We start from the raw sequence: 9521 nt of genomic DNA on the forward strand, positions 1-9521 counted from the left end.
CTCCCTGTCCTATTTTGCTCCCATCTGCCCCCACTTGCCTATCCCCACCCTGTTCCTGCCCCTGCCCGTCCCTCACCCTTCCCCAGCTCCTGTCCCATTCCCTTGCCCTCTGGTCCTGCTCCTGTCCCCAGCTTCTGCTAATTTCCTCCACCACACCACTGCCATCCTCCTCCATCCCTTGTTCCTAGCCCTCCTGCATCATCTGCTCCTGCCTCCTGCATCATCTGCTCCTGCCCCACCTCCCCGCTGACTTCTGCTGTTCATGTCCTTACCTCCCACTCTCCTCCCCTCCAAACTCCCAACCCTCCACCTTGCATCTTTTCCCTCACATCTCTGCACATGAGTTAGGCTGCACTCTCCTTCCCCACACTGCTGGCATGTCTGCAGGGGGCATGCGGAGAGCACAGGAGAGAGAGACTGCCTGCTCTCAGTTACTATGCCCAGCTACTGTCCCCCAGCAACTTAGAGGAGCAATTTCTAGAAACGTCCTACTCAGGCCCTGCAGTCCCAGGCTGGAGGATGTTTTATCTCTGTGGAGATGGCATACATTTAGGCATGGTCTATACTACGCGTTTATACCAAATTTAGCAGTGTTAAACCAAGTTAACCCTGCACCCTTCCACACAACAAAGCCCTTTATACCAATGTAAAGGGCTCTTAAAACCGATTTCTGTACTCCTCCCCAACGAGGGGAGTAGCGCTGAAATCAGTATTGCCATGTCGGATTAGGGTTAGTGTGGCCGCAATTCAACGGTATTGACCTCCAGGTGCTATCCCACAGTGCACCATTGTGACTGCTCTGGAAAGCAATCTGAACTCGGATGCACTGGCCAGGTAGACAGGAAAAGCCCCGCAAACTTTTGAATTTCATATCCAGTTTGCCCAGCGTGGAGCTCTGATCAGCACGGGTGGCCATGCAGTCCCAAATCCAAAAAGAGCTCCAGCATGGACCGTACAGGAGATACTGGATCTGATCGCTGTATGGAGAGACAAATCTGTTCTATCAGAGCTCCGTTACAGATGACGAAATGCCAAAGCATTTGAAAAAATCTCCAGGCTATGATAGATAGAGGCCACAGCAGGGACTCAGCACAATGCTGCGTGACAAGCGTAACGGAAAGCCAAAGAATCAAATGGACGCTCACAGAGAGAGGGAGGGAGGGGGGACTGAGGACTCCAGCTATTCCACAGTCCCCGCAGTCTCCAAAAAGCATTTGCATTCTTGGCTGAGCTCCCAATGCCTGTAGGGTCAAAAACATTGTCCCGGGTGGTTCAGGGTATATCTCGTAAATTTATCCTCCCTCTCCCCACGTGAAAGAAAAGGGGAAAAAATTGTTTCTCGCCTTTTTTCAATGTCACCCTATGTCTACTGCATGCTGCTGGTAGACGGGGTGCTGCAGCACTGAACAGCAGCATCCCCTCCCCTTCCTTTCCTGATGGCAGACAGTAAAAAAGGGTTGAAAACCATCCTCATCATCGCGTGAGTGCTCCTGGCTGGCCTCAGTGAGGTCGGCCGGGGGCGCCTGGGCAAAAATGTGAATGACTCCTGGTCATTCCTGGCAGATGGTGCAAACGGATTGAAATCTGTCCTCATCATAGCAGCTGGAGGCTAAGCTCCTGCAGCCCCCCCTTTCATGTCTAATGAAGATTCTGTACTGCCTGGAATATCATAGCAGAGGGAGGCTGCCGCCCCCTCATTTTATCTCATTAAAAAGTCAGTGTTTCTTGTGCCTGCATTCTTTATTACTTCATCACACAAATTGGGGGACACTGCCACCATAGCCCAGGAGGGGTGGGGGAGGAGGGAAGCAATGGGTGAGCTTGTTGCAGGGGCACCCCCTAGAATGGCATGCAGCTCATCATTTCTGTGGGATCTCTGGGGCTCTGACCCAGAGCGGCTGTGCCCTCTGGTTCTCTAGTACACTTGCCCCATATTCTAGGCAGGAGTGACTCTATTTTTAGACAAAACATAAAGAAGGGAATGACCTGGGGAGTCATTCCATTTTTGTCCATGTGCCCTCGGCTGACCTCAGCGAGGCCAGCTAGGAGCATCCATGACAGCAGCAGACGGTACAAAAGGATTGATAACCATCATCGCCAATCTCCAATTGCAGATGATGCAAAAGGACTGATAACTGTCATCTCATCACCAATTTCCAATTGCAGATGGTGCTATAGCTGGTAACCATCTCTGCTACCTTGCAAAGGCAAATGAATCCTGCTGTGTAGCACTGCAGTACTGCCTCTGTCAGCAGCATCCGTTACACATATGCTAACAAAAGGCTAAATGGGCTCCATGGTTGCCATGCTATGGTATCTGCCAGGGCAATCCAGGGAAAAAGGGCGTGAAATGATTGTCTGCCGTTGCTTTCACGGAAGAAGGATTGAGTGACGACATTTACCCAGAATCACCCGCAACACTGTTTTTGCATTGGGATCTCAACCCAGAATTCCAATGGGCGGGGGAGACTGCAGGAACTATGGGATAGCTACCCACAGTGCAACACTCCGGAAATCGATGCTAGCCTCGGTACATGGACGCACACCGCCGAATTAATGTGCTTAGTGTGGCCACGTGCACTCTACTTTATACAATCTGTTTTAAAAAACCGGTTTCTGTAAAATCGGAACAATCCCGTAGTGTAGACATACCCTTAGTCTAGTGGCAGATAGGAGCTATGAGTCGGTGGAACATGCTAAGTGAGAGAATTTAGCTACCAAACTCCAACAAGTCTAAGCTTCTACTAAGCATGTGCAGACAGATTTGTCAGTGGCTTATAACTTAGCCAAATGTGGGCAGTTTTAAATGGGAACATTAAAGATATAGTGCTGGCACTGAGGTGGGCCTCCTGGCAAGTTTTAGGTCCCTATTCTGAAGCATGGAGGCACTAGAGTGTCTCAGCAGAAGAGCTGAAAGAATTTTCTATACAAGCAAAACAGTTTCCTGTAACCTCATTCGTGGAAGGGACTGAGCCATTGTAGCTGAAACTTAAGTAGTTGTTGTTTTTAAAGCCCGAGACAGATACCCAGCGTGGGAAATTCAGTGTGAACAGCTTAAATTTGGCAGTTATAAGCCACTGAAAACAGGATCTTACAATGGAAAATGTAATAGGGCCACAGATTATTATAGGCAGTGCTACCTGATGGGTTTTATTTTTTTAATTTTCAGAATTTACAGTTTAATGGAGAGTCATTAGCAAATCACTTGCACAGGCACTGACTTTTGTTTTTGCTGGTGGGTGCTCCTTCCCTGCCACCGATGCAAGTGCAGGCAAAGCCTGGGATGGAAGAGGCCGAGCGGGGGCAGGGTCTCAGGGCAGAGCAGCGGGTGAGGCCTCGGGGCAGAACGGTGGTCCATGCCCTCAAAAGCCCACAAAAGATTAATCCAGCCCTGTGGGTGCTGAGCACCCCCTACTGTTTTCAGTGGCTGCTCAAGCCCTGGAGCACCCACGGAGTCAGTGCCTAAGATCACTTGTCACAAACATGTTGTGGAGAGAGGTCAGTAGCAGATGTTAGGAAGAATGGCTGTCTGTGGAGTGACAAAGGTTAATGGTTTGAAAAAGTCACCCCTGCCAAACTGTCAGTTGCTAGGCAACCCAAGATTAAAAAGAATGTTTGTTAAAATGTAAATCTCAATTACTCACCATGTGTGTGAAGCTTTCTTCAGGTTAATGTATATATTAAAGATTCACTTTAAGCCACCATGGACAGAGAAGATGAAGCAAGGGGTTGTGGGCCAAATTCATGCTTGGTGCTTAACTCTAGTGAGGTACCAGCAAGGACAAATTTGACCTTATGTCTTCCACCCCAACACCAAGTTATTAGTGTCTGTTAGAGTCTAAGATGTAGTCCTGTATCCTGTAAATCTGCCTTTTTTTAGCAATAGGTATTTTAGAAACATTTCAGCCCTTGACTATAGCTTATTTTTAATTAAACACACATGGAAATTCAGTACAAATATAGCATATTAAAGAAAATTTAAATGCACGAAAGTCAGGTGTCTGCACAGACATTGCACATACAGTCCAATTCAGTGCTGACAACGCAGCTCCATTTAGGGTAAATGAAGCTACACCATCTTATGCCAGGCCTGCATTTGGTCACCTGCATATAAGTGCATGGATGTGAAACCTGGGTGACTTATTGACAGCACCTCAAGAGTCTGGAGAGGTACCACCAACGATGCCTCCGTAAGATCCTTCGCATCACATGGGAAGATCGTTGTACTAACGCCAGCATCCTCACTGAAGCCAATGTGACCAGCATTGAAGAAATGACCCACATGCACCAATTCCGCTGGGTTGGACATTGTGTGCGGAGGCCAGACTCTCACCTCCCAAAACAAGTCTTCTACTCTCAGCTCACCCATGGTCAGAGATCCTGTGGTGGTCAAAGGAAATGCTACAAAGACACACAAAGCATATCTCAGGAAAACTGATGTGGACATTACAAGCTGGGAGGAGCAAGCCATCAGCCAACCCCAATAACAACACATCCTCCATCAGGCAGTGGACCGCTTCAAGGAGAAGCGCCTTGCCCTTGAAGTTGAAAAGATGGAGAGAAGGAAGGAAAAAGAAAGAACTTACTCCCAGCAGGCAGCTCACCCTCCAGGAAATGTCTGTACATACTGTGGGCGGATCTGTGGTTCCAGGATTGGACTGCTGAATCATCTCAGGACCCATATGTAAATCCATGGTTGAGATGATCCTTGAATCGAGGGATCACAGATGATAAGAGCAAGACTGTAACAGCATATATCAGCCCTTAAAATGATCCAGCCAGATGCCTGATCTATGTACACTTGTATTTACATTATACAAAATATGAGGGGAATAGGGGTGAGAGGAGGATGGTTGAAACTTACTGGAGGTCCCAGACGTAGTATTTTGGAGGGGTAAAGCCAATTCCTAGAGAGAGAATTGAGAGTTAACATCCTATAGGTATGAGGCAGGAGAAAGCACAATTTTGGGGGCCAATTCTGCCTCCCTCCTTTGTGGCAAGAAAGCACTATGCAAAGGATGGACACGATTTAGGGAGCCTACATAGGAGATATGCCTCTCCTCCACACCACATAGACCAGCACCATGATGGAAGCCTCCTGCCGTCCACTAGCCATTCACCCAGTATAGTAGTTTTGCTGCTGTAGAGATATGAGAGGCGGGAGGAGATTTCTTCTGCCCCAACTCCAGAGGAACTCCTTGGCAGTGTATAGTCTAGGTGCTCAGAGTGTGCACTGAGGCCTTAGGCAGTTCACACCTCTGTTGTTTTAAGCTGTTTCTAGACTCAGGAAGACAAAACTGCATGGGTTGACATTTAGTTCAGTTATGGATGGGCTTCTTCATAAAAAAAAAAAGTTTACTAGAACAGAAAGGTTATATTAAGCAGAAATTGAAGGAGAAGCCCCTTGCTCAGAGTGAAAAGTTTGAGAGAAATGGTGGGAGAGGTAATATCTTTTATCAGACCAACTGCAGTTGGTGAGAGAGAAGCTTTCGAGCTTACACAGAGAAGCTCAAAAGCTTGTCTCTTTTACCAACAGACGGTGGTCCAATAAAAGACGTTACCTCACCCATCTTGTCTCTCTACAACCCAGGACCAACATGGCTGTCAATACAGCATACAACAACCAACAGCAATGGAAAGTTTCATATTCGCAAGTGGATTTGGCTATCCCTAACATATAGAGAAATAAAACATGTTGGACCTGATGCTCCGTTTACACTGAAGCCCCTTACACAGCTCTGGTAGTGTAAAGGGGCCTTTTTATGTCCCTTTTAAGGTCCTTTTACACTGTTAAGTGCTGTAAAAAAAGGCTTAAGTGTAAATGAGAAATCAAGCCCAGTCTATGCAAGCCAGTTGAGTCATGATCAGGCCTTAAAGCACTATGCTGCATTAAGTAGCTTGTTATGCTGAATGCATTAAAGCACTACACAGACCTGTATGTTTACTACGCCCAATAGTCGAGAGAAAGAAGATGGACTGTGAGCTGGAAAGAGCAAAGAAACTTTTTGTTTCCTTGCTTAAAGCTAATTTTTAAAAAATGTCACAAGATTGTTTCCTTCTCAGAAATGAATAAGGCAGAAATTGTTTACTCATTTCTGTAACATGGTTAACACAGCAGAATGATGGACTCCAATTTACACACATTCTGCCTTAATGAGACATGCTGGTTTGTAGCCTGGTATTGGACTGCATGGGTAATGCATAAAGCTGCTTATTTCCGTGCAGGGAAACTCAAGAAGTGGCTTTTACTCCATTTACAGTAAGCTGACCGTATAAGGAATTTTAGGATTAATATCTGATGGGAGGGAAATTAATAGGGCTAATAAATAAAGACCAGTCACATGAAAACCTGCTATACTGACCCTATATTTAAGTTATTGTTATTATAACGAGCACTTCTATATAGCCCTTTGTCGAGGTTGCTAGCTGTACGGCGATCCCCCTCTGGTCTCTTGAGTGCATCCCTCAGGTGTTAGGCCTTGTACTTTTACTTTTTCTGGGATGGAATCATGATTCTCCCACTCTCAGACTGGGCCCTGGGCTTCAGTACCCTGTCTGTCAACAGGTCATATCCAGCAGGTTCAACTAGGTGAGGTATATGCAGTTCTTACCTTCTCTACTGGCCACAGTCTCCCGGATATGGTGATCAAAGTATTGTTTAATCTTAATAGGCACAAAGCCTAACACCACAGAAAAAGGATTTTAAAGCAGTCGACATGAATCTTGTTCCCAGTGAGACCCAACTGGGTGATATTTGTAAAGCCTTGTAAAGACTGAAAAAGTGCTACATGTTGGCAAATTGGCTCAACAAATGCAGTGTAAATTTGAGTGCCAGCCTTTGTTTGTTATCTCTCTAGCCCGCACACAGCAGATGTGTCTCTGCGGTGACTCCAGGCACACAGACATGAAGTGTTTAACATGCTTACACAAGATATATAATATAGTCCTTGCATATTTTCCAAATTGCTGTTCAGTAGCATATACAGACTAGCTTGGGGCTTGTCCTCAAAATAGGGTGATCAGATGTCCTGATTTTATAGGGACAGTCCTGAATTTTGGGTCTTTTTCTTATATAGGCTTCTATTATCCCCCATTCCCTGTCTGGTCACCCAACCTCAAAATATCCTTGATTCATCAAAGGCTGCAAAGAGAACAGCAATTGACATTTACATAACCTCCACTCAGCTCTTAAAGCACTTCAACTCCACAAACTCTGCTGTGAATATAAACAAGATTGATGTCATCCATCACTGAAATACAGCCACCTCTGGGTAAGCAGCACGTAGCAACTCTATGCGGCAATTCCAGCAAAAAAAAATTAAAATTATGTTATCTAAACTGAGCTACAATGGGAACTTCAGGTAGGCAGAAAGTATGTTTAGTAACTGGAATGTATTCCAGGATTAATACCCCACTCTTAGACTGCTGTGAAATTTTTAATCAGCAAAAGAGATCAGGAAATCAGTTTTGTTATACAAAAGGCAGCACCTCCTGAACCACAGCACCCAACACCATGCAGGGGCTCTAACAACAGAATCAGAAGTGGCCCAATGGCTAGAGCACTGGACTGGGACTCGGGGTTTATTTCTAGATCTGCCATTGCCCTGCTGGGTGACCTTGGTTAAGTCACTTTACTGCTTGCTGCCTCAGTTTCCCCATCTGAAAAATGGGACAAATTATACTTATGTTCTTTGTAAAGTGTTTTGAGATATATAACATTTTTCATCAGTATAAGAGCTATGTATTAGTATAGTCTCACCTGGAATGGCTGAAGGCTTCACACTAACTGAAGCCAGAGAGAAATCCATCAGTGTGAACTTTGCAGTTTCTAAAATATGTGCTAAAAATGTGTGCAAAACAAGTTACTCTACAGAGTTCCCCTGAGCTCTGTTTACATCTGCTAGAGGAAAAGCAACAGTGTCTCATCAGAGCATGTGACAGGCAGTTCTCCTGGGAAGAAGCACAAGATAATGGCTTGAGACAGTTCAGACAAAGGCCACAGAGGCTCCGTAAATGTCCTACTAGCTCCTGTCCTGAGCAAGCTCCTTCAATTCAGCAGTATTGAGAAAGACATTTTTAAAAAAGGCAATGTATGTTCGTGTGGCTGATTTTCTGCAAAGCCACCATTAATCTATGCTTTGTTGCTAAGTAGCCTTCGAAAATGTAATTTCTTCTGCTCGAACAAGTCACTTCATTAATAGTCCTATATAATATGAAGTCCTTCCTACTCAGTGAAAGCTTCAATCACTTCTATTGTGCTACCCAGCAGTCATTTTCACAAGGCAAAAATGATGGATGAAAACATGTTTTGCACTTATATTAATGAAATCTGCTTACAGCAGTCTTTTTTTTTTTGCTTCCTGTTATTCAGAAAAAAAACCCCTGTAATGTCTAATCAAATGTCCCTTATGTATTTTTTTTGTATTTTAAAAAATAAATCTCTTGTACTAATTAGGATGGAATAATCTAAGGTTGAAGGAAAATGTGCAATCAAACAAGGATAGGGGAGATCTTGGGTTTATTTGGTGTAAATGGTTCCCTGCTTGCAGAGCTTTAGCTTTATCCTTTTCCATTATTTCTACTTTCTTCGGCAGTGATTTTCTTGCAATGATTATGGAGCAGCCGTGATCAGGCTGTAGGTAAGAGTTGAAGCCTAGCTTCTGATTATGAGCCCTGTTTTCAACCTGGTTGCCCTTCCAAGTTTCTGAAAAAGAAACCAATCCCACTAAAAGAGAGAGACAGGGAAAATTATGAAGATATAGAATAAATTGATTGTGAGCAGGGAGTAGAGAGGAGAGGAGATTGGATAGATAGGCCCAGTATTGGCCTGTTTGTTTTTGTTATCTTTTCCAATAACCCTGCTCCCAGGCCAAATCCCAATTTATAAAATCTTCCTTTGGCCACATCACATCTGAATCCTGTTTCACAGAGAGGCAAAGATACACCCAGCCTTAATATTTCATTTGCTCAGGAAGCCAGACAGAGTGTATATTGTCTCACAGCTCTGTGTTCCCAAGGACATGGATTCATGCTGGTAACAAGTAGCTGGTGAATATCCAGCTGCAGGAGAGCTGGGCATTGAAGATCTCAGATCACACTTTGAGCTCTACTGAAGTTACTTATGTAGCTCACTAGCAAACTATGTCAGTGCCCCATTGTACAGCTGAGGGACTGAGGTGTAGGGAGACCAAGGACTAGATTCTTCATAGAATATTAGGTTTAGAAGGGACCGTTGGAGATCATCTAATCCAACCCCCTGCTCAGAACAGGACCAATTCCCAGATTTTTGCCCCAGATCCCTAAATGGCCCCCATAAGGATTGAACTCACAACCCAGGGTTTAGCAGGCTAATGCTCAAACCACTGAGCTATCCCACCCCCCTTAAAGGTATTTAGGTGTCTACAGATGCAAATAGTGACTAGTGGGACTTTCAAAAGTGTCCAAGTAGTTTAGAAGTCTAATTTTCATTGAAATCAATGGGAATTAGACACCTAACCTACTCTCACACTTCAGAAAAATCC

The 9521-nt window shown here is 44.9% G+C and overlaps 1 long non-coding RNA gene across 2 annotated transcripts; it reads right to left on the reverse strand.

The window, feature by feature from the left end:
- Positions 1-3906: 3906 nt before the first annotated feature.
- LOC127048897 (uncharacterized) lies at positions 3907-6898 on the reverse strand. Of its 2 annotated transcripts, XR_007773796.1 has the most exons (3): positions 6612-6898; positions 4587-4707; positions 3907-4401 (listed from the first exon to the last, which is right to left on the reverse strand). It is a non-coding gene; the product is annotated as an uncharacterized LOC127048897 (long non-coding RNA). The 2 variants fall into 2 exon arrangements; XR_007773795.1 differs by lacking the exon at positions 4587-4707.
- Between the last annotated feature and the right edge of the window lie 2623 nt (positions 6899-9521).

This window comes from Gopherus flavomarginatus, chromosome 4 (genome assembly GCF_025201925.1).
Source record: "Gopherus flavomarginatus isolate rGopFla2 chromosome 4, rGopFla2.mat.asm, whole genome shotgun sequence".
NCBI lineage: Eukaryota > Metazoa > Chordata > Testudines > Testudinidae > Gopherus > Gopherus flavomarginatus.